Source organism: Heteronotia binoei, chromosome 15, assembly GCF_032191835.1.
Source record: "Heteronotia binoei isolate CCM8104 ecotype False Entrance Well chromosome 15, APGP_CSIRO_Hbin_v1, whole genome shotgun sequence".
Taxonomy (NCBI): Eukaryota; Metazoa; Chordata; class Lepidosauria; order Squamata; family Gekkonidae; genus Heteronotia; species Heteronotia binoei.
In genome coordinates this window covers 64,471,335-64,495,364 of record NC_083237.1, presented here as the reverse complement: position 1 = coordinate 64,495,364, position 24,030 = coordinate 64,471,335, and the positions used below count along the sequence as shown (strand labels likewise).

The following is a 24,030-nucleotide window of genomic DNA, read 5'->3' as shown; positions in this document are numbered from 1 at the left end:
GGGCCACATCAGTCTGGATTAGGGTTGCCTGGTCCATCCTGGCCACCAGCGGTGGATGGTGGGGAACACTCCCTCTAAGTTAAGGGGAGGGACGGTGGCTCAGTGGTAGAGCATCTGCTTGGGAAGCAGAAGGTCCCAGGTTCAATCCCCGGCATCTCCCAAAAAGGGTCCAGGCAAATAGGTGTGAAAAACCTCAGCTTGAGACCCTGGAGAGCCATGAATGGGGCTGTGGCTCAGTGGTAGAGCATCTGCTTGGGAAGCAGAAGGTCCCAGGTTCAATCCCTGGCATCTCCAAAAAAGGGTCCAGGCAAATAGGTGTGAGAAACCTCAGCTTGAGACCCTGGAGAGCCGCTGCCAATCTGAGAAGACGATACTGACTTTGATGGACCAAAGGTCTGATTCAGTATAAGGCAGCTTCATATGTTCATATATGATGTTCATATGTAAGCTGAATTCTACTTTGTGAGCTACTGGCATTAACGTTGTGAGCTACTGCATCAGTTAGTTTGCTCTGGGGCCATTTTTCCTCTGCTAGGACAAATATGTGTGAGCCGTAGGCTAAAATACTGTGAACTAGCTCGCACTAACTCAGCTTAGAGGAAACACTGATGGTGTCAAACATGCTATTTCTGATTTCCTATATTTCCTATATCCACCTTTCCCCCTACCCTTCACTATTTTATTCCCTCTGGCCACAGAGGCCCTTCTACAAAGCACTCCTTTTCCCTACCAAGTAATTCTCAAGGATTTAGAATATGCAAGTAACCTTGTCATTGTAAAGCAAATGCCTCTCCCCCGAGTTCCCATCCACATGCCTTATCAACAAGCCAGGAATGCGTGGGAACTTGGAGATGTTGTAGTGACCAAATGGATAGTTGATAGTACCCTTTGAACCCTATATGCAATTCACATCTGTGAGTTATGCTTTTAAAGTTATCTACAACTATGTCTTTGAAGTAACCTTTGAGATTCTAGGCTGTGTGAAACTCTGTATCGCTTCCAAGGTATCGTTCCTTGGAGCAAGTATCGGATTATCAATAAAGCTAGTCTTGGATTTAAACAAAAGCTTGTTTTTTCGAAATACCGATGCTTGACAGATGGTAGGGTTGGGTTGCCATCTCCAAGCTGAGAAACTCCTGGAGATTCAGAGATGGAGCCTGGAATGGATAGGGATGTCAGTAGGGCACAATGCCAGAGTCCACCTTCCAAAGTAGCCATTTTCTCCAGGTGACCTGGTCTCTGTAGTCTGGAGATGAGCTGTAAAGTCTGGGGGGGGGGGGGTGGTCTCCAGAGTCCTGGAGGCTGGCGTCCCTAATCCAGATATAAGATCAGCGTTTGGTCTTCTGTATACAGTACATTCTAGATCAGGGGTGTCAAACATGCGGCCCAGGGGCCGAATCAGGCCCCCGGAGGGCTCCTATCAGGCCCCCAAGCAACTGGCTGTCATCTGCTTCCTTCTCCCTCTCTCGCTTCCTACTGCATCACAGCTTGCTTTGCAAGGCTTGCTCAGGCACACAGGAGCTTCAGAGAAAAAACCTTTATTTTCTCCACTGGCTGAAGTGCCTCCCTTGGGGAGGCAGAGAGGAAAGGGAGAACTTGCCTTGCCAGGCTCTGTCAGTCGCACAGCAGAACTACTGAGCCAAGCCTCTTTTCCTTCTCTTGGCTGGTGCTCTTCCCCCTCCTGGTCCCAGTTCCCTAGATCCCATGGGAGAAATACAAAGAAAAGACCTTTAAGACCAACGAGTGCTAATATTTTAAGAATGTTTTATTTTAAGTTTTTTTTTAAAAAAACTTTGTGTTTGTCTATGTCCTTTATAATGTCTGTATCTCTGCTACCTAATCTTAAGTAGGTACACACACGGCTCAGCCCAAGGTCTCATTTGTGTCAGATCTGGCCCTCATAGGGTTTCCAATCCCCAGGTGGGGGCAGGGGATCTCCCGGTTTGGAGGCCCTCCCCCCGCTTCAGGGTCATCAGAAAGCGGGGGAGGGAAGGGAAATGTCTGCTGGGAACTCTATTATTCCCTATGGAGATTTATTCCCGTAGAAAATCATGGAGAATTGATCTGCGGGTATCTGGGGCTCTGGGGGGGGGGCTGTTTTTTGGGGTAGAGGCACCAAATTTTCAGTACAGCGTCTAGTGCCTCTCCCCCAAATACCCCCCCAAGTTTCAAAAAGATTGGACCAGGGGGTCCAATTCTATGAGCCCCGAAAGAAGGTGCCCGTATCCTTCATGATTCCCTATGGAAGGAAGGCATTGAAAAGGTGTGCGGTCCCTTGAAATGTGACGGCCAGAACTCCCTTTGGAGTTCAATTATGCTTGTCACAGCCTTGATCTTGGCTCCACCCCTAATGTCTCCTGGCTCCACCCCCAAAGTCCCCAGATATTTCTTGAATTGGACTTGGCAACCCTAGGCCCTCATAACAAATGTTCTAGATCTTGTAGATCTTTTTTGAGGAAAAAAAATTGGCTAAACCTTCTGTAGCTGATTGCCTAAGAGTCCCTTTTTGTGCTCTTCTCTCAGCACAATTGAAGGAAGCAATTAGATAATATTGGAATTGCAGAATCAGGAACTGGCCAAACCTGCAAAAGGCCTGAAAAGCCACCCCTGAGCCAGCTGCGTGTTTGTGCACATGCTGGATTTGCTAACGTTGCACAATCCCATCAGACATTTCTTGCAAAAACAGCACTCGGCTCTGGCACAGCGAGGAAGGTCGTTGACGGGATCAGGCAGCTTGAGCGCTCTTGCTTGCTGGGGAAATAAGCAAGTCTTCCGTTTGTTCTCGGAGAAGTGTGAGCTGTGTGCAGAAATAGAGAAAAAGCAGAGAGAAGGGGGCATTTTCTCAGTGCCCCCCCCCTTGAGCAACCCTGCCGCCAAATGGCCAGCATGCCAGCAATCTTGCAAGGTGAGTTGCTGTCTGTCTGCGCTGGAGGAAGTCTTAGGAGGCCACTTTGGGTAAGGGTGCAGTCAAGTCGTTTTTAGAGCCTGAACTTCATCACAAGGTGAAAGTTCAGCAAGCTGGTCTCATTCCATCTCACTGCCTCTGCAGAGAAACACACATGTTGTCACCAGTGTTCCCTTTAGCTGAGTTAGTGTGAGCTAGCTCACAGGATTTTTGGAGCCTCCAGTTCACACCTTGATGTCTTAGCTCAGGAAAAATGGCGGCAGAGCAAACTAATTGAAGCAGCAGCTCACAGTTTTAATGCCAGCAGCTCACGAAATAGAATTTTTGCTCACAAGGCCCCGCAGCTTAGAGGGAGTATTGGTTGTCACCTGATTCTGTGTGTATTTACGAGTAAGTAAGACCCATGGAGCTCAATAGGCTCAATAGCCGCAATGTTCATTTGTGTGTGTGTGTGTCTGACTGAGCTCGTGAGCTGAGGTCCTTGACTCCTGCCCCAAAGTCCATCCCTGCTGCCTCACTGCATCTGAAGAAGAAGACTGCAGATTTATACCCTGCCCTTCTCTCTGAATCAGAGTCTCAGAGCGGCTTACAATCTCTTTTATCTCCTTCCCCCACAACAGACACCCCCTGTGAGGTGGGTGGGGCTGAGAGAGCTCTCCCAGAAGCTGCCCTTTCAAGGACAGCTCTGCGAGAGCTATGGCTGATCCAAGGCCATTCCAGCAGGTGCAAGTGGAGGAGTGGGACTCCAAATTCTGCGCAAAAAGAAAAAGGACTGAATGGATTCTTTCCCCATGAAGAGCTGTTCTAGTTCAACAAACTTTGAAGGGTCTCCTTTTAATTGCACACAGGTTAGTTTTGTTGGAGCACTTTTTGTGATTTTTCTGCTGCAGTTTTTGTCTTTTCTTCTGTGTGTTAACCGGTTTTGGGGCCAACAGCCCTTGAACCTCAACAATCACCAGGCAGAGACTTCTTTGCTCAAAATCCGAAGGTTTATTTGTAAAAGATAAGGTACATTTGCAAATGGGAAAGAAAGAGATCTCAGACCGAACTCTCTTTCTTTCTGTCTTCTCAGCATAAGCTGCTGTTTTTAAAAGCATTTCCCCCCTCCCCTTTTCCTTCTCTGCTCCTGTGGCCACAAACCGGCCCACGACGCAAGATTCACAATCTAGACTCCCGAGCGCAAGGCAACAGCCCCCCTCCCCTCACATTCTGCATTACCTCATTCACACTAATTAGCTAAGTTTCTCTTCTCACAAATTGGTGGACCTCTTCTATCCAGCTAGATAACGCTTCCCGTCCTAGCAAACTCTAAACTTTTCACCTTTTGAGTTGTCAAGGCAACTCCACTCCCCCTATGCAAGATGTTTTTCGTTGTGCCATTCCGTCCCCCAGACCAGAGCCAAACTCCTTATAACCTTTCGTGCACAGATAAGCAGTACAAGGCAAACATTCTAATATATATATATATATATGAATATTTACATTAGGGCTTTTCTGAATGAGCCAGACCTTTTGGCCTTAATTATTCCAACACGTGCTCCAGCCATGCATGGTCCTTTCCCTGGTCGCTTTTACAGAATGGCTTCTTTAGCCTGACCCCCTCCGTCTTTGATGTGTTTCAGGTGGGGTTGCTAGTTCCCCCCTGGCCCACCAGTGAGGGATGGGCTGGTAGGGCTTTAAGCTTTATTGTTAGGAAACTCTTGGAGATGTGGGGGTGGAGTCTGGGGAGGGCAGGGACCTCAGTGGACTACGGTGCCATAGAGGCCACCCTCCAAAGCAGCCGTTTTCTTCAGGGAAAGTGATCCCCTGGGATTACAGCTCATTCCAGTTTGGTGTAGTGGTTAAGTGTGCGTACTCTTATCTGGGAGAACCGGGTTTGATTCCCCACTCCTCCACTTGCACCTGCTAGCATGGCCTTGGGTCCGCCATAGCTCTGGCAGAGGTTGTCCTTGAAAGGGCAGCTTCTGGGAGAGCTCTCTCAGCCCCACCCACCTCACAGGGTGTCTGTTGTGGGGGAGGAAGGGAAAGGAGATTGTGAGCCGCTCTGAGACTCTTCGGAGTGGAGGGCGGGATAGAAATCCAATATCTTCTTCTTCATCTTCTTCTTCCAGACTACTGAGATATGTTTCCATGGAGAAAGTGGATGCTTCGGAGCAGGGGTGTCGAACTCATTCGTTATGAGGGCCAGATCTGACATAAATGAGACCTTGTCGGGCTGGGCCATGTCAGGCTGGGCCGTGCGTTTACCTATTTAAGATTAGGTAGCAGAGATATAAACTTTATAAAGGATGCAGACAAACAATCGAATAAACCTTAAACCATGCTTAAAACATTAGCACTCATTGGTGCTTTCTTTGTATTTCTCCCATGGGGTCCAGGGAATGTGGCAAAGGAAGCTCTGGCTATTTCCTTCCTTCCCCAGGGGACCAGGAGGGGAAGGAACTTCAGCCGATAGAAGGAAAAGAGGCTTGGCTCAGTAGCTCTCCTGTGCGATTGAGGGAGCCCTCCCTCCCCGAGGGAGGAACCTCAACCAATGGAGGTTTTGCTCTGTAGCACCTGTATGATTGAGCGAGCCTAGTAAAGCAAGCTGTGATGCAGAAGGAAGCAAAAGAGAGGAAGAAGGAAGCAGATGACAGCCAGTTGCTTGGGGGCCTGTTAGGAGCCCTCCTGATTTGGCCCCCGGGCTGCATGTTTAACACCCCTCTATGGAGGGTGGGCTCCATGGCATTGTACCCCTTTGACGTCCCTGTCCTCCCTAGGCTCCATCCCCAAACCTCCAGCAGTTCCCCACCTGGATCTGGCAACACTTCCAGTCCATCCCCCACTGATAGCCAACGGGGACCTGGCAACCTGAAGGTCGGCTGTGCAAATGCCTGTCTGGGTTTGAACAACCGCATTTCCCAGCAGTGCCCTTCGTGTACCTTTTTCTCTGCGCAACAGCAAGTGATGGAGACGCAGGCATAATTTATTTTTGGAAAAAAAACAGCAGAATAGGCAACCACACTCACCCTTGCTGCCTGCCTCTCCACAGCCTTCCTCTGGCTCACCACCTACCAGGAGTTCTGCTGGCGGGTGGGCGATGGGGAAGGGGCACCAGGAACAGCATGGCAGCAGGTGCGCTTGGAGGCGCTTGGAACCTGGCCCCCCCTTGCCATGTTGCTCTCGAACCGCCGCCACCCTCTCACTTGCTGCTGCAGACCTGTAGAAGAAGATGAAGATATTGGATTTATATCCCGCCCTCCACTCCGAAGAGTCTCAGAGCGGCTCACAATCTCCTTTCCCTTCCTCCCCCACAACAGACACCCTGTGAGGTAGATGAAGATATTGGATTTATATCCCGCCCTCCACTCCGAAGAGTCTCAGAGCGGCTCACAATCTCCTTTCCCTTCCTCCCCCACAACAGACACCCTTTGAGGTAGATGAAGATATTGGATTTATATCCCGCCCTCCACTCCGAAGAGTCTCAGAGCGGCTCACAATCTCCTTTCCCTTCCTCCCCCACAACAGACACCCTGTGAGGTAGATGAAGATATTGGATTTATATCCCGCCCTCCACTCCGAAGAGTCTCAGAGCGGCTCACAATCTCCTTTCCCTTCCTCCCCCTCAACAGACACCCTGTGAGGTAGATGAAGATATTGGATTTATATCCCGCCCTCCACTCCGAAGAGTCTCAGAGGGGCTCACAATCTCATTTCCCTTCCTCCCCCACAACAGACACCCTGTGAGGTAGAAGAAGAATTTGGATTTATATCCCGCCCTCCACTCCGAAGAGTCTCAGAGCGGCTCACAATCTCCTTTCCCTTCCTCCCCCACAACAGACATCCTGTGAGGTAGATGAAGATATTGGATTTATATCCCGCCCTCCACTCCGAAGAGTCTCAGAGCGGCTCACAATCTCCTTTCCCTTCCTCCCCCACAACAGACACCCTGTGAGGTAGATGAAGATATTGGATTTATATCCCGCCCTCCACTCCGAAGAGTCTCAGAGGGGCTCACAATCTCCTTTCCCTTCCTCCCCCACAACAGACACCCTGTGAGGTGGGTGGGGCTGGAGAGGGCTCTCACAGCAGCTGCCCTTTCAAGGACAACCTCTGCCAGAGCTCTGGCTGACCCAAGGCCATTCCAGCAGGTGCAAGTGGAGGAGTGGGGAATCAAACCCGGTTCTCCCAGATAAGAGTCCGCACACTTAACCACTACACCAAACCGGCTCTCCACACCAAACCGGCTCTTCTCTGATGTGTGTGTTTCTGATAGTCCTTTTCTGTGCCCCACCCCAAAGTCATCACTAAAAAGGTTGAACAGATGCCAGGAGTTCTGTAGGTGGGGTGGGAGGGGCCGAGGGCATCAAAAATCCTGGTGCCGGCCTTGCGTTCACTGCAAAGGAGCCTGGCCTACATTGGAGGATTCGGTCCCAGAAGCTCATGCTGAACACTGGCTGCTGGGTCTGAAGCTCTTGGTCCATCAGCCCCTTTGGCAGGAGAAGATGGACATCTTCCAAGGAAGCTTGATTGACAGGCAAAGTGGTGGTGGTGAGGGGGGATAGACTTGTTTGTTATGGACTGAAGCCAGATGGCTCATGAGACTTGGCCAAAGTGTTGGCTCCAGGGTGCAACTGGGGAGGAGGGAAAGTGCCTTGGGATTTCAACATGGGGCGTGAGGCAATCTATGGATTTTTCTCCTGCAGGGTGTGACAGTTTGGTCAAAGGAGTGTTGCTGTTTTCTCGGCTGGAGGGGGAACGGCGTGTTTGTTTTGAGCAAAGCAGGGTGGAAGCTTTCTGCAAGGTGGTCGGAGGCCAGCGTTTAATTCTACGACCCTGGGGTTTATTCTCTCTGGAGCAGAGCCGTGCGTTTTAATCTGGGCCTTTATTTAGAAAGCAGCTCTGCTTTGATGTGGGTGTTCCTGATAGTCCTTTGCTGCGCCCCACCCCGAAATCATCACTAAAAAGGTTGAACAGATGCCTGGAGTTCTGTTTTGGTTTTTGTAATCTGAGAATTTATTTACCTCCCTTTGGTTTAATGTGGGCTGCTGGGAAGGAATGTGGTTGTGTGAGGGATCATAAAATCTTCCAACGTGCAAGATTTTGTGCAACATCATAATGCACAATTTTTTTAAAAAAAATAAAGCCACTCGTACTCTTTTCAATTGTAGCCTTTGTAGGAAAGGTTGATTAAATCCAATATCATCACCTTCTTGATTAGGATTGAGGGGACCTGGGTTCAGATTCCCACCCAGCCGTGGCAGCCTGTTGGGTAACCTTGGCCCATCACATGCTCTCAGCCTCTCCACCTCACAAGGTTGTTGGGATGATAAAATGGAGGAGAGGAGAATGGTGAAAGCCACTTTGGAATGGGAGAAAAATGGAAATAGTGAAGTAAATGAATAAATAGATAACTTCAGTCTGGTCCTGTCTAGATGGCAGCAGGTACAAAAGCTGGGCGAGAGAAGAAGAAGAAGATGATGAAGATATTGGATTTATATCCCGCCCTCCACTCCGAAGAGTCTCAGAGCGGCTCACAATCTCCTTTCCCTTCCCCCCCACCCCACAACAGACACCCTGTGAGGTAGATGAAGATATTGGATTTATATCCCGCCCTCCACTCTGAAGAGTCTCAGAGCGGCTCACGATCTCCTTTCCCTTCCTCCCCCACAACAGACACTCTGTGAGGTAGATGAAGACATTGGATTTATATCCCGCCCTCCACTCCGAAGAGTCTCAGAGCGGTTCACAATCTCCTTTCCCTTCCCCCCCCCCACAACAGTCACCCTGTGAGGTAGATGAAGACATTGGATTTATATCCCGCCCTCCACTCCAAAGAGTCTCAGAGCGGCTCACAATCTCCTTTCCCTTCCTCCCCCACAACAGAAACCCTGTGAGGTAGATGAAGATATTGGATTTATATCCCACCCTCCACTCCGAAGAGTCTCAGAGCGGCTCACAATTTCCTTTCCCTTTCTCCCGCACAACAGACACCCTGTGAGGTAGATGAAGATATTGGATTTATATCCCGCCCTCCACTCCGAAGAGTCTCAGAGCGGCTCACAATCTCCTTTATCTTCCTCCCCCACAACAGACACCCTGTGAGGTAAATGAAGATATTGGATTTATATCCCGCCCTCCACTCCGAAGAGTCTCAGAGCGGCTCACAATCTCCTTTACCTTCCTCCCCCAACAACAGGCACTCTGTGAGGTAGATGAAGCTATTGGATTTATATCCCGCCCTCCACTCCGAAGAGTCTCAGAGCGTCTCACAAGCTCCTTTACCTTCCTCCCCCACAACAGACACCCTGGGAGGTAGATGAAGATATTGGATTTATATCCCGCCCTCCACTCCGAAGAGTCTCAGAGCGGCTCACAATCTCCTTTCCCTTCCTCCCCCACAACAGACACCCTGTGAGGCGGGTGGGGCTGGAGAGGGCTGTCATAGCAGCTGCCCTTTCAAGGACAACCTCTGCCAGAGCTCTGGCTGACCCAAGGCCATGCTAGCTGGTGCAAGTGGAGGAGTGGGGAATCAAACCCGGTTCTCCCAGATAAGAGTCCGCACACTTAACCACTACACCAAACTGGCTCTCCAGTTAAGAATCATTGAGAGGCTTAAGAATCATTGAGGGACACTGAGGCTTTGTGCAGCTTGTAAGTGTAGAAGCAGTACTAGTTCTGCAAGACATTCCAGTCTTCATTGACCCAGCTTTCACCCAAGCGGCTTGCAGCCTAGCCAGCGCTTTCTGTTATGAGCCTCTCTGTAATGCACATTTGGTTTGTTTTGGTGTGGGGGGGCTTAACAGAGCCAGGGGCAAGTCCTGGAGCATGCAAGCCACAGGCCCTAGACCACAGCATGGGTGAGTCCAGGAAGGAGAAACTTCACAACTTTGTACAGTTGCAGTTATTCACTGCCGCCTTCATAAGAACATTAGAGAAGCCATGTTGGATTAGGCCAATGGCGCATCCAGTCCGACTCTCTGTCACACAGTGGCCAAAAAACCCAGGTGCCATCAGGAGATCCACCGGTGGGACCAGGACACTTGAAGACCTTGCACTGTCCCCCCCACCCCGCCCCAAAAGCACCAAGAAAACAGAGCATCACTGCCCCAGACAGAGAGTTCCATCAATATGCTGCGGCTAATAGACACTAATGGACCTCTGCTCCAGATGTTGATCCAATCCCTTCTTGAAGCCATCTTTGTTTGTAGCTGCCACCACGTCCTGTGGCAGTGAATTCCATGTGTTAATCACCCTTTGGGTGAAAAAGTATTTCCTCTTATTCGTTCTATCCTGACTGCTCAGCAATTTCATTGAGCGCCTATGAGTTTTTGTATTGTGAGAAAGGGAGAAAAGTACTTCTTTCTCTGCCTTCTCTATCCCATGCATAATCTTGTAAATCTCGATCATGTCACCCACCTCTCAGTTGACGTTTCTCCAATCTAAAGAACCCCAAGCACTTTAATCTTACTTTATAGGGAAAGAGTTCCAACCCTTTAATCATTCTAGTTGCCCTTTTCTGCACTTTTCCCAGTGCTATAATATCTTTTTTTAGGGTGCGGTGACCAGAATTGTACACAGTGCTCCAAATTTAAAGATCCAAAAAGCTACCTTGAATCCTAGCCTGTAAAAGAGAACCCACTTCTAATTCTTAACCACCTATGCCTGACCCCTTGCTAACATATTCTCTCTTTCTCTTCTCTTTCTTTCCTCTCTTGCTCCTTCTCTTCAGGAGAATTTATGATTGCGTCTTAAGGCGGTGCAGAATCTGCTTCTTTAGAAAAGTCTTTGAGTGCAGAGGAATTGGCACATATCCTGCTTTCATAATATTTTGGCTGGGTTTTGCTGCTTTTTGTTTTGATTTGGTACGTTAGGTGGCCTCAGGCTTACGAAAGGCCGGAAAAAATGTCATTTCTAGTAAAAAAGGAAAGAGAAGGAAAAAAGAAGGAAACCCATCTGTGATTAAGAGAGAAAGGGCTTCTACAGAGATGTGTAGACTCAAAAACTCTGGATCTCGTTGTTGTGAAAAGCGATGGTCTTAGGCTTCCCAGTCCCCGGGTCCCAGCGGGGGATCCCCTGGTTTTACAGGCTTCCCCCCTCCCCCAGCCAGCTGGCCGGTGGGGGAAGCCCCACGCCCACAGCTGTTATGCACCTCCATGAACGATTCCCATAGGGAATGATGGGGAATTGATCTGCGGGTATCAGGGGCTCTGGGGGAGCTGTTTTTGGAGGTAGAAGCACCAAATTTTCAGTATAGCATCTATCGCCTCTCCCCAAAATACCCCCCAAGTTTCAAAAGGATTGGACCAGGGGGTCCAATTCTACGAGCCCCCAAAGAAGGTGCCCCTATCTTTCATTATTTTCTATGGAAGGAAGGCATTTCAAAAGGTGTGCTGTCCCTTTAAATGTGATGGCCAGAACTCCGTTGGAGTTCAATTTTGCTTATCACACCCTTGCTCCTGGCTCTGCCACCAATGTCTCCTGGCTCCACCCCCAAAGTCTCCTGGCTCCACTCCCAAAGTCCCCAGATATTTCTTGAATTGGACTTGGCAACCCTAGATGGTCTGGTCCAAGGGGCAGCCAGGCCTTCCTGACCCACGGACCCTAGACCACAGCACAGACGAGTGCAGGAAGGAGGAACACAACTTTGAAGAGAAAAACTTCTGAGAAAGAAATACCCTCATTTTGACCCAGGTTTGTAAACAATAGAGAGATTAGCAGACATTCTCACGTTTTGACATGTTGCTGTTTTATTGGTTTCTCATGCTCATGCTACCCAGAGCAAAGGTTTGCTCAATTTGTTAATTTTGCTATTCTGTCACTGGATTTAAAATTTGTACCATTTTGCATTCTAAACCACTACGCACCAGCTATTTGTAGCTCTGCTCGCTGTACCGGATTCCTCGTCTGATGAAGTGTGCTTAGAGCACACAAAAGCTTACATTCTGAATAAAACTTTGTTGGTCTTAAAGGTACGTCTTGACTCCTGGTTTGTTAGTCTTTGGATGGGAGAAGTCCAGGGCCACTACCCAGAGACAGGCTAGAGAAAATCACCCCCAAATGTTTCTTGCCTGGAAATGGCCATAAGGCAGCCTCAACTTGACAGCATTTTTCACCACCAGTATGATGAGTCTGTTACGTACTTTTGAGCTGTGGGCACCTTTGGAATTCTGATACAGGAATCACAAAATGGCTGTCGTAGGAGGCAAACACACACAGGAAGAAGAAGAAGAAGTAGAAGAAGAAGAAGACGACAACGACAACTGCAGATTTATACCCCACCCTTCTCTCTGAATCAGAGTGGTTTACAATCTCCTCTATCTTCTCCCCCCCACAACAGACACCCTGTGAGGTGGGTGGGGCTGAGAGGGCTCTCACAGCAGCTGTCCTTTCAAGGACAACTCCTGCGATAGCTATGGCTAACCCAAGGCCATTCCAGCAGCTGCAAGTGGAGGAGTGGGGAATCTTATCTCCCAGATAAGAGTCCACCCACTTAACCACTACACCAAGCTGGCTCTCCAGTTTGACACCAAGTGGGTCGGGGCGGGGAGGTCAAGAAGCATCATTTTAAAAAATACACTGGCAAAGAGTTTCGGGTGTGTAGCTGTGCTGGTCTGAGGAACAGAAGCACCTTTAAAACCAACAAGGTTTAATTCTGGGTATGAGTTATTGATTGTGTGCATGCACGTTTCTAAAGATACTGGGAAAGAATGAAACCCAACGCTGTGCTTATATTCATTTGCACAGCCAATCAGATCTCCAATAATCCATCCAAAGCCCTGATAGGCAGGAGCCCCAGCTGGTCCCACCCACTTTCTTAAAACAGCTGGCCGACACAGGGAAAGGTGTTGATTGGCACCACTTGGGGGGGGGGGACACTGTGTTAAAGCAGCGCCCCAGGTGTCCACTGCACAGCCCGGCTGCTCTCAACTGCTGGGCTTGAGGCCTTTCCAGGGTTAATGAAGGAAGGAACCGTCTCTTAGCAGAAGGAGTGTTTTACATCCCTGGAATGTTGGCACTCATGCTGGGCCATGCAAGAGCACACCTGTGCCAGCCGGCTGACAGATCCGCCCTGCCTAAGCAAGCTGTCATTCCCGGAGGCCGCCTGGGAGGGTGAGATGGATGCTGCGGATACTGCAAAGGCCGAGAAGCTAACAGAAAAGGCACTGCTAACAGAAAAGGCACTGCGTGTCCCGCTTACAGAGGGTGACGTCAAGCCCTTGAAAGGAGCCAGGAGACGGAGCAAGGCAGCTTTCACTTCCTCCCCAGACCTACGACAGAAGCACAGGAAGAGGAAATCTCTCCCACTGCTCCAGAACCATACAGAATCACAGGCACTCGGGCAAGGGAAACCTGCCCCGTTGGGAATAAGTTACTAGCAGCAACTTTGAGTGTTCTTTCAGTGCTGGTTTAGAGAACCAAGGAGCTCACAACAGGGGTGTACTTCGAGAGCCAGAGATGGGCTTCTTGTTCCTTGGTTCGGGCCTGGTTCAAAGACACCAGTGAACGAGACATCAATTAGGTGGCTGGTGCAATAAACAGCACCTCTCCATTCTGCAGGGAGATTATTGTGTCCAATTTAAAAAAAAAAAAACACCTCAAAAACACTGAACAAACAGAACACCAGCACAACAGGGAAAGAAGACCCCGCCCCCTGCTTGCAGTGCCAGTTTTCTATTGGCAAAGAGGCTTGACCAGGGGTGGCTAAACTTCAGCTCAGGAGACACAAGTGGCTCTTTCACACATATTGTGTGGATCTCAAAGCCCCTGCCACTTCATTGACCGATTTGGAAAAAGCACTTCTCTCCTTAAATCGCTTTTCCAAGCCAGGTCTGTCGAGCATGGCTAATTCTGATCAATAACTGATGGGTTTAGGGCCTGACTAAGAAGCAGACCTGGGAAAGATCCCAGAGAACCAAATGTTGTTAGTTTATTATTCTTTCCTGGCTTTCCTCCTGCTTTATGACTGCTTAATTAGAGGGAACAAAGCAATCAGCACTTTCCCATGAATTCTCCTCCGGGAGGGTGAGCCATCTGGGCATTGCAAGGCCGAATGCCTGATAACGCCCTGGGAATGTATGTAGTTTTGATATTCCTATGTGTGAACGCTCCCCAGCTTCCCCCTCCCTTTGGAATCCCTTTGAAGTGTGCCTTAAAAGTTGTGTGTCAAGAAGAAGAAGAAGAAGATGAAGATATTGGATTTATATCCCGCCCTCCACTCCGAAGAGTCTCAGAGCGGCTCACAATCTCCTTTCCCTTCCTCCCCCACAACATACACCCTGTGAGGTGGGTGGGGCTGGAAAGGGCTCTCACAGCAGCTGCCCTTTCAAGGACAACCTCTGCCAGGGCTATGGCTGACCCAAGGCCATGCTAGCAGGTGTAAGTGGAGGAGTGGGGAATCAAACTCGGTTCTCCCAGATAAGAGTCCGCACACTTAACCACTACACCAAACTGGCTCTCCACCAAACTGGTCAACGTATTGGTTTCATTCTTCTCAAGCAATGGCTCGAGCCAAAGTATCGGTCTATCAATAAACGTAGTCTTTTTATCAACTCCGACTCGTCATTGAACCCGCATGCTCTACAAGGTCAGCCAGCAGCTTGGAGAATGCATTTAAAGTGGCCTTCTTTCTGTCTCTTCATCCCTCCTACCATCTTCCTCCCTCCCTCCCTCCCTCCAGCATCTGATGTCCATGTCTTGTGGCTCTCAAACATCTGACGCTTATTCCATGTGGCTCATGTGAAGCAAGTGCGGCCACCCCTGGGCTTGACCAAGGAAGGCTGCTCCAAAATGTGATCCTCCACCTGCACACCTCCGAGGGATAATCCCTTCTGCCTCCTCAGCTCTGCCCCTTCAGTCCCCTGCAAGTGTGAGCCAAGCCTCTAGGATCCAGGCAACAGTGGGAAGATATTTTGGGGCTAGACTGACAAACTGGAATGGCTGCTGCTGGTTTGTCCTCTCTCTTTTTCCTGAGGAATCCGGAGGTCTGAAACATCCAGAGGTCTGCTTCTCAAATTTCACCAGCTTGAGGAACCCACCCCCCTTTTGTTTGATACATGAGAACTGCTTATGCTGACAGTAACTCGGGGACTAATCTGTTTTAAGAAACTGTCTTAAGCATAGGTTCCAATCACAGTCGTGTGGCCGGAAGAACTCTCCCTTGAAACATGCTGAATATCCAGGTGATCATGTTGCCATATTCACATTCAGGAGTGGAATTTTAGCACGAGCTCCTTTGCATATGAGGCCACACACCCCTAATGCAGCCAGTCTTCCTAGAGCTTACAGCAGGCCCTGTACGAAGAGCCCTGTAAGATCTCGGATTGGCTACATCAGGGGCCTATTGGGCCTATTATGCAAATGAATGCTAGAATTCCACCCCATTCATGTTAATCCATGTCCACGTTAAGGATCATTAATATATTGGACGCATCATTCAAAGATTGCGTCATTCTTGTTAACATCTGCATTGTGTTCCGCTTTGAAGTTACTTTCTTTCTCCCTTGCGCAACAGCGATTAGAACTGTTTGAAGGGACTCTTTGGCCCTGTTCAGAAGCACAGTATAATCAGATGTCGCTGCTGTTTCCTTCTGGATTTAAAGTGGCTGATCAGACAGCAACATCTGCCTCCCGATATTAACTCGTGGTAGCCCCCCCCCAACCTTCTCGGAACCAGATTATTTCGTTACCTGCTCCTTTGAGGTGTTTTTTGAGCTCTCCGATTTCACCTCATAGTTTTCTCTATCTGGATAGTTCTGCTGCGATATTAAGCAACTTCCGGATGTCTGAAGGCTGTCCCAAAGCAAAAGGAGCCGCAGACATCCGGTTTACGATCACCATTTTTTTTTACTACTTAGCGATATGCGCATAACCACATAATGTTTTAACCTATGTGCACAATGCGCACATGCACGTAATAGTGGAAGGGGAAAAAGAACTGCATGGTGCCGCCGTGTGGACGGCAGAAGACGGTTTCACCGCGGAGTGATTCGAATTGCAGTATGGCAGTCTGATCGATAATATCTGGAACAAAGATGTTCGGAACAGAACCAGGTCAGTTTAACACGGACTTAACACGCTGTGTGAACAGGGCCTTTGAATTCGGCGTCCATAAGAGTTTTCATGTTGATATTTCTTTATAAGTGTTTATGAAATATAGATGGTGCTGAGCAGCAATTATGGCACTGAGAATTATCGAATATGTATGCTGAGAATTAATTAACACGGTTTGTACTATGTGAAATGATCTGTTATGTTCTGATGTGTGGGTGGGAGATCTAGGGTTGCCAAGTTTAATTTAAGAAATATCTGGGGACTTTGGGGGTGGAGCCAGGAGACTTTGGGGGTGGAGCCAAGATCAAGGCTGTGACAAGCATAATTGAACTCCAAAGGGAGTTCTGGCCATCACATTTAAAGGGACGGCACACCTTTTCAATGCCTTCCTTCCATAGGAAATAATGAAGGATAGGGCACCTTCTTTTGGGGCTCATAGAATTGGACCCCCTGGTCCAAGTGTTTTGAAACTTGGAGTCTATTTTGGGGAGTGGCAGTAGATGCTGTACTGAAAATTTGGTGCCTCTACCTCAAAAAGCAGCCCCCCCAGAGCCCCAGATACCCATGGATCAATTCTCCATTATTTTCTATGGTAATAAATCTCCATAGGGAATATTAGAGTTCCCAGCAGACATTTCCCTCCCCTCCCCCCGCTTTCTGATGACCGTGAAGCGGGGGGAGTGCCTCCAAACTGGGGGATCCCCTGCCGCCACCGGGGGATTGGCAACCCTAGGGAGATCTCCAGGCCTTGTCAAAGTGGGAGATTATTCTCTGTGTCTAGTGCTATGTGAAATGATCTGTTATGTTCCGATGCGTGGGTGGGAGATCTCCAGGCCTTGTCAAAGTGGGAGATTACTCTCTGTGTCTAGTGCTATGTGAAATGATCTGTTATGTTCCGATGCGTGGGCTGCGCCTCTCGGAAGTAACAAATGCGAGCGTCGCTGTTGAGGCTATTTACGATCCCCACTGCTTAAGTATTTCTCTTGGAGGGGCTGAAGTTTGAAAATTATGCGGTCTGTAAGTTGAAGAAAAGATTCAACAGAGAACTCAAGGGATTGTTTTACATGGAATACTTGATGCCCTGGCACTTTAATTAACCTGCGGTAGCGAGCGAAATCTTCTTAAGCGCTTGGAGTCAGACATTGACGTACTTATTGAAGTTTTAAATTTTGATACTTCGTATGCGTTGCAAACTCCCCGTTTAGAGTCACTTCATAATTACATGCTATTGATTTCGTGTTGAGGGATAATTGTTTCTAAATAGAATTGTTAAAATGGATGATTGAATGCTGATATATTTTTTGTTCTTGTACACAGTTATTTTTGGTTGATTTCCCACCTGGAGGCTGGCAACCCTGGAAACAGAGCAGGTGCTAGTTAGGGTCAGGTGTAGGTGGTCAAGAATTAGAAATGGGTTCCCTGTTACGGGCTGGGTTTCAAGATAGCTTTTGGCTCTTGGAGCGTGGAAAGATGCAGTGCTCGTAGCAGAAGGCATGGCTGGGCAGCGGGCAGTGTTGGTGAAGGCAGGGCGAACGAGGAGTGGAATGTCTTGTTGAACTAACGTTGCTTTTACGCTGAAGGGGCAAGAGTTATGCAAGGATGATGGGTTTAAATATAGAACCCCAGGGAGCCTCTTACACAAGGCAGACAGTTTCTGAGAGCAAGTTGTGGTGCCGAATGACAGACACGTCTTCGAGTTTGCTCGAGCCTGTTTCGCTCGCTTAGTGGAATGAGTCAGAATCAACGCAGCTTTTGTTGACTTGCTGTGCTGCGTTCCTAGGAAGATTAAGGGCAGTTGCCACTTCTGCCACTCTGGTGCTGCAGGAAGTGGAAGGAACGGTGGCTTCCCACACGGAGGGTGCCGCCACGCAGTGCCAGATCCAGAGCTGCGCTTTTGCTTTTGTAGCATGCCTCCTGTGCAGTGTGGCAGGCAGACATTCAACAGGGCAGTTTAGTTTAGTTTATTTGTTTTATATCCCACCCTCCCCGTCGAAGCAGACTCAGGGCAGCTAAGAACCGAGTGTGCCGACAGAAGAATTAGCATCGAAGCATCACATATGAACTATTGCTTTAAGCAATATGAACTATTGCTTTAAGCAATATGAACTATTGCTTTAAGCGTTGGTTGATTTCATGTATGTGGCACTTTGTGGATTATTTCAAGGATATTGGACTTAGAAGAAGATATTGGATTTATACCCCGCCCTATACTCTGAATCTCAGAGTCTCAGAGTGGTCATAATCTCCTTCACCTCCCCCCCCCCCCCCACAACAAGCACCCTGTGAGGAAGGTGGGGCTGAGAGAGCTCATAAAGCAGCTGCCCTTTCATGGGCAACTCCTGTAAGAGCTCTGGCTGACCCAAGGCCATTCCAGCAGCTGCAAGTGGAGGAGTGGGGAATCAACGTTCTCCCAGATAAAAGTTTGTGCACTTAGCCACTACACCAAACTGGATATATGAACATTGATGGTCTGCTTTATAAAGTCGTGCATAGTTGCTGTGGAAATTGCTTGAATATTATAAAAATATGTAGTATGATAATATAAAGTATATACCGCACAGTGTTTTTTGTGGTATAGTTGTCTGAAAAGTGAGCAGAGCTTCCAAGAAAAAGCATGCGTGTGAAATTGACCATGCTCAAAACCTGTTTCTTTCCAGTAACTCCTTAGGGGGGGGGGGGGGGGACGACGACTGGTGTGTGGGTGGGAGCGCTCCCCGGAGGGAGGGAGGGGAGTTGAACCTGGCAGAGGCAGTTGACTTTAATCAAACTACCTTTGATTAAATCAAATTTAATTTAAATTACCCCATTAAATTACCTTTAATTTGATTAGCTGGTGCGCCCTCATAAATTTAAATGCCTCCCCCCCAACTAACATAATCTTAGCTACGGGCCTCTTTTTGTCCCAGGGAAGGGGCAAAAATGGTGGTGGTGGGAATCTGAGCAAGGAAAATGTGGGGGAAACTGCTGTGCGGTCTCTCCTCTGCCTGCTTAGACCTATGGAGAGAATTCTCGCTGTATGGAAGCCACCTTGGAAGGTTCTGGGCCTGCCTGGCTGGAATCTCCCAGGATGCCCCGGGATCAGGAATGTCCATTAAACACTTCTGCAGAATCCTCAGCCGACCCTTTGTTGATCCTGGCACGTCCTCCCTGACCTTTTAAAGCCCAGCTGGCTGTAAACAAAACCTCTCCCCAGATGTTCAAGGCAGGAGGAAGATGCCGGGCGAAGAAGCTCAGAGGGAGGGTATAAAACGAAATGCGGAAACGGGCCAAGTTCAAAACCGCTGCAGAGTTCTCCAGATTGCGCTTCTGTGTCAAAGCCAAGCCAAGTATTTTTTTTTTTTCGAACAATACTGATGATGTGGTTCTTTTCTTGCAAAAATATCAACTTTGGATCCTTGGCTGGTGGTCAAATGCAAGAAATAACACAAAAAGAAAGTGGGGGAGTGTTGTTGTTGGTTCTTATTTTTCAGAGCATCTGGAAAACCGCTACACACTATGGGTGAGCTGGTTGTGTTTGTCGTGCAATAACGTTGTATGAGGGGCAGGGGCTTATTGGAAGCAGGGGGTGTTACTGAGGTTTGCACCAGCGCTGATCTGCCTCCCCCTTCCTCCACCGCATCCCATCCCAGCACCCCATGACATTCCAGGCCGTGCCTCAAAGCCAGTGAATCTTTTTGATTGCAGGCTCCCGCTGACTCACGGCTCCTTCCTGGCGGAGTTGGGCCAGCTTCCTGCCTGTACCCAAGCCACTCAAGGGCCAACTTTGCAGAGCCAAAGGAAAAAGTCAGCATTCCGCCACCCTCCTGTGTGCTGGAGTTTCTTTCTCCCCGGATTAGGGGCAGGGAAGAAGGACTGAGGGAGCATAGGGACTGTCTGTGGATTCCTTTGCCTGCTTCCTTTGCTGTTTGGAGGATCTACAGCAAGGGTCCCCCAGGGTGCTGCCCACTGACACATTTCTTAGTGCCCACCAAGTGTTTTTAGAAAGTGGGTGGGTCGGGCCAGGTGTGGCTTTTGCCCAGCAAGGCTTCTGATTGGAGAGGGTTTTTTTGCCGCTGTGTGACATAGAGTGTTGGACTGGATGGGCCATTGGCCTGATCCAACATGGCTTCTCTTATGTTCTTATGTGACACAGAGTGTTGGACTGGATGGGCCACTGGCCTGATCCAACATGGCTTCTCTTATGTTCTTCTGTGACAGAGTGTTGGACTGGATGGGCCATTGGCCTGATCCAACATGGCTTCTCTTATGTTCTTATGTGACATAGAGTGTTGGACTGGAGTGGCCATTGGCCTGATCCAACATGGCTTCTCTTATGTTCTTATGTGACATAGAGTGTTGGACTGGAGGGGCCATTGGCCTAACCCAACATGGCTTCTCTTATGTTCTTCTGTGACAGAGTGTTGGACTGGATGGGCCATTGGCCTGATCCAACATGGCTTCTCTTATGATTGGCTGTGTGGATTGTTGAAAATATCACTATGCCAGCAGCTGCCACCACAGCGCAGGGATTTTCATTGTGTGACTGAATGTGAAGAGATTCATTCGGTCATTGTGTGACTGAGTGTAAATCGAGGCAGCCATTTTGTAGCTGGCTCCACCTCCCGCGGCAGCCCTTTTTTGGCCACTGTTTTGTGTCCAGCAGGTTGTGTAAGCATTTTGAGATGCTTGAGACTCTGGAGAGCCGCTGCCAGTCCGAGAAGACAATACTGACTTTGATGGACCAAGGGTCTGATTCAGTATAAGGCGGCTTCATATGTTCACGTTCATTCCAAAGGCACCCCATCACCAACAGAAATCAAAGTTTTAAACTTTAGTCCCTCATGTTTGGGCATTATGTAGTGCTAAGGAAGAGGCACCCTGAACATGCTCAGAGACTCTCCTCTTGCACCAGCTGACCTAAGGAACAGGGAAAGAAGGGCGGTCCTGTTCAGACGCACAGTATAATCAGATGTCGCTGCTGTTTCCTTCCAGGTTTAGAGCGGCTGATCAGACAGCAACATCTGCCTCCCAGTATTAACTCGTGGTAGCCCCCCCCCTCCCCAATCCTTCTCAGAACCGGATTATTTTGTTACCTGCTCCTTTGTGGTGTTTTTTGAGTTCTCCAGTTTCACCTCGTAGTTTTCTCCGTCTGGATAGTTCTGCTGCGATATTAAGCAACTTCCGGATGTCTGAAGGTTGTCCCGGAGCAAAAGGAGCAGCAGACATCCGGTTTATGGTCGCCATTTTTTTTTTTTACTACTTAGCGATATGCGCATAACCACATAATGCTTTAACCTATGTGCATGCTCACACGCATAATGCGCACGTGTACATAATAGTGGAAGGAAAAAAACTGCATGGTGCCATCATGTGGATGGCAGAAGATGGTTTCACCACGGAGTGATTCAAATTGAAGTATGGCGGGTTCCGGTTTCGGCGACCCATCATAGAGAAGGCCGTGGATGAGCTCCCGCGGGCCATTCTCTAATTGAAGAAGAAAAAGAAGAAGATATTGGATTTATATCCCGCCCTCCACTCCAAAGAGTCTCAGAGCGGCTCACAATCTCCTTTATCTTCCTCCTCCACAACAGACACCCTGTGAGGTAGATGAAGATATTGGATTTCTATCCCACCCTCCACTCCAAAGAGTCTCAGAGCGGCTCACAATCTCCTTTCCCTTCCTCCCCCACAACAGACACCCTGTGAGGTAGATGAAGATATTGGATTTATATCCCACCCTCCACTCGAAGAGTCTCAGAGCGGCTCACAATCTCCTTTCCCTTCCTCCCCCACAACAGACACCCTGTGAGGTAGATGAAGATATTGGATTTCTATACCGCCCTCCACTCCGAAGAGTCTCAGAGCGGCTCACAATCTCCTTTCCCTTCCTCCCCCACAACAGACACCCTGTGAGGTAGATGAAGATATTGGATTTATATCCTGCCCTCCACTCCGAAGAGTTTCGGAGCGGTTCACAATCTCCTTTACCTTCTTCCCCCACAACAGACACCCTGTGAGGTGGGTGGGGCTAAGAGAGCTCTTACAGCAGCTGCCCTTTCAAGGACAACCTCTGCCAGGGCTATGGCTAACCCAAGGCCATTCCAGCAGGTGCAAATGGAGGAGTGGGGAATCAAACCCAGTTCTCCCAGATAAGAGTCCACACACTTAACCACTACACCAAACTGGCTCTATTTGGGGCGGCAGAGGGGTCCATCATGTTGGTGGACCCGATTCTTGGATTCTGGGAAGGGTCCAAGAGGGCGGATGGCTTGAGGGTGTGAGCGGGGACTGCAGCGGCGGCTGATTCCCTGAGTCCATCCTCGCTGTGAGCCTCACTGTCCCGATTGCCATATTTAATGGCGTCGGGGTTGAACACTGGCTTTTCTTTCTCATAACTTTGAACTCACCATTTTAACAGGGATAAATGTAAAGTTCTGCATTTAGGTTGGAAGAATCTAATGCATGGTTATAGGATGGGGGAGACTTGTCTTGGCAGTAGTCTGTGCGAAAAAGATCTCGGGGTCTGGACATGAGTCAACAGTATAATGTGGTGGCTAAAAAAAGGCAAATGCAATTTTGGACTGTATCAACAGAAGTCGAGTGTCCAGATGTTGAGAAGTGATGGTATTGCTTTCCTCTGGTAAGACCAAACCTGTTCAGTTTTGGGCACCACATTTTAAGAAGGATATAGATAAGCTGGAATAGATCCAGAAGAGGGTGACGAAAATAGTGAGGGGTCTGGAGGCCAAGTCCTATGAAGAGGAGGCGGCTGAGAAGTGATATGATCACCATCTTCAAGTACTTGAAGGGCTGTCATATAGAGGATGGCGCGGAATTGTTTTCTGTGGCCCCATAAGGTCAGACCAGAACCAACAGGTTGAAATTAAATCAGAAGAGCTTCTGGCTCAACATTAGAAGAACTTCCCGACAGTTAAAATAGGTCCTCAGTGGAACAGGCTTTCTTGGGAGGTGGTGGGCTCTCCTTCTTTGGAGGTTTTTAAACAGAGGCTAGATATTAGTTGTTGTAGATTTTCTGGGCTGTATGGCCATGGTCTCGGCATTTCACCAGCAGCTGTGACTGGCATCCGCAGAGGTATAACCATCTGACAACAATGCTGATCCTGTGAACTTTAAAGGGAGGTAGTTGTGAATTTCCTGCATTGTGCAGGGGGTTGGACTAGATGACTCTGGAGGCCTCTTCCAATTATGATTCTAAAGACTATGCTCTGTGTTGGCTTTTGAAGTACTGGATCTTTGCAGTCTGAATGTCTAGGACGAAGAAGAAGAAGAAGAAGAAGATATTGGATTTATATTCCGCCCTCCACTCCAAAGAGTCTCAGAGCGGCTCACAATCTCTTTTACCTTCCTCCCCCACAACAGACACCCTGTGAGGTGGGTGGGGCTGGAGAGGGCTCTCACAGCAGCTGCCCTTTCGAGGACAATCTCTGCTAGAGCTATGGCTGACCCAAGGCCATTCCAGCAGGTGCAAGTGGAGGAGTGGGGGAATCAAACCCGGTTCTCCCAGATAAGAGTCCGCACACTTAACCACTGCACCAAACTGGCTCTCCAATACAACAGGGGCTGGGGGTGGGCAGAGGCTTCAACAAGGAAGCGTTGTTGTTTGGGAAGTGGTCCCCACCTGCATGAGAAAGCGGGTGCTAGAAGGGAGGGGCTATGACTCAGTGGCAGAGCATCGACTTCCTATGCAGAAGGCCCCAGGTTCAATCCCTGGCATCTCCAGCTGAAAGGACTAGGCAGGAGGTGATGGGAAAGACCTTAGCCTTAGAAAGGTTAAACGCTTGGGGCTCTTTAGCTTGGAGAAACGTCGACTGCCGGGTGACATGATAGAGGTTTACAAGATTATGCATGGGATGGAGAAGGTAGAGAAAGAAGTACTTTTCTCCCTTTCTCACAATACAAGAACTCGTGGGCATTCGATGAAATTGCTGAGCAGTCGGGATAGAACGGATAAAAGGAGGTACTTCTTCACCCAAAGGGTGATTAACATGTGGAATTCACTGCCACAGGAGGTGGTGGCGGCTGCAAGCATAGCCAGCTTCAAGAGGGGGTTAGATAAAAATATGGAGCAGAGGTCCATCAGTGGCTATTAGCCA

The 24,030-nt window shown here is 48.8% G+C and overlaps 1 non-coding gene across 1 annotated transcript; it reads left to right on the top strand.

Annotated features, from left to right (window-relative positions):
* The first annotated feature begins 222 nt into the window (after positions 1-222).
* TRNAP-GGG (transfer RNA proline (anticodon GGG)) lies at positions 223-294 on the top strand. Its single transcript has one exon. It is a non-coding gene; the product is annotated as a tRNA-Pro (tRNA).
* The last annotated feature ends 23,736 nt before the right edge of the window (positions 295-24,030 follow it).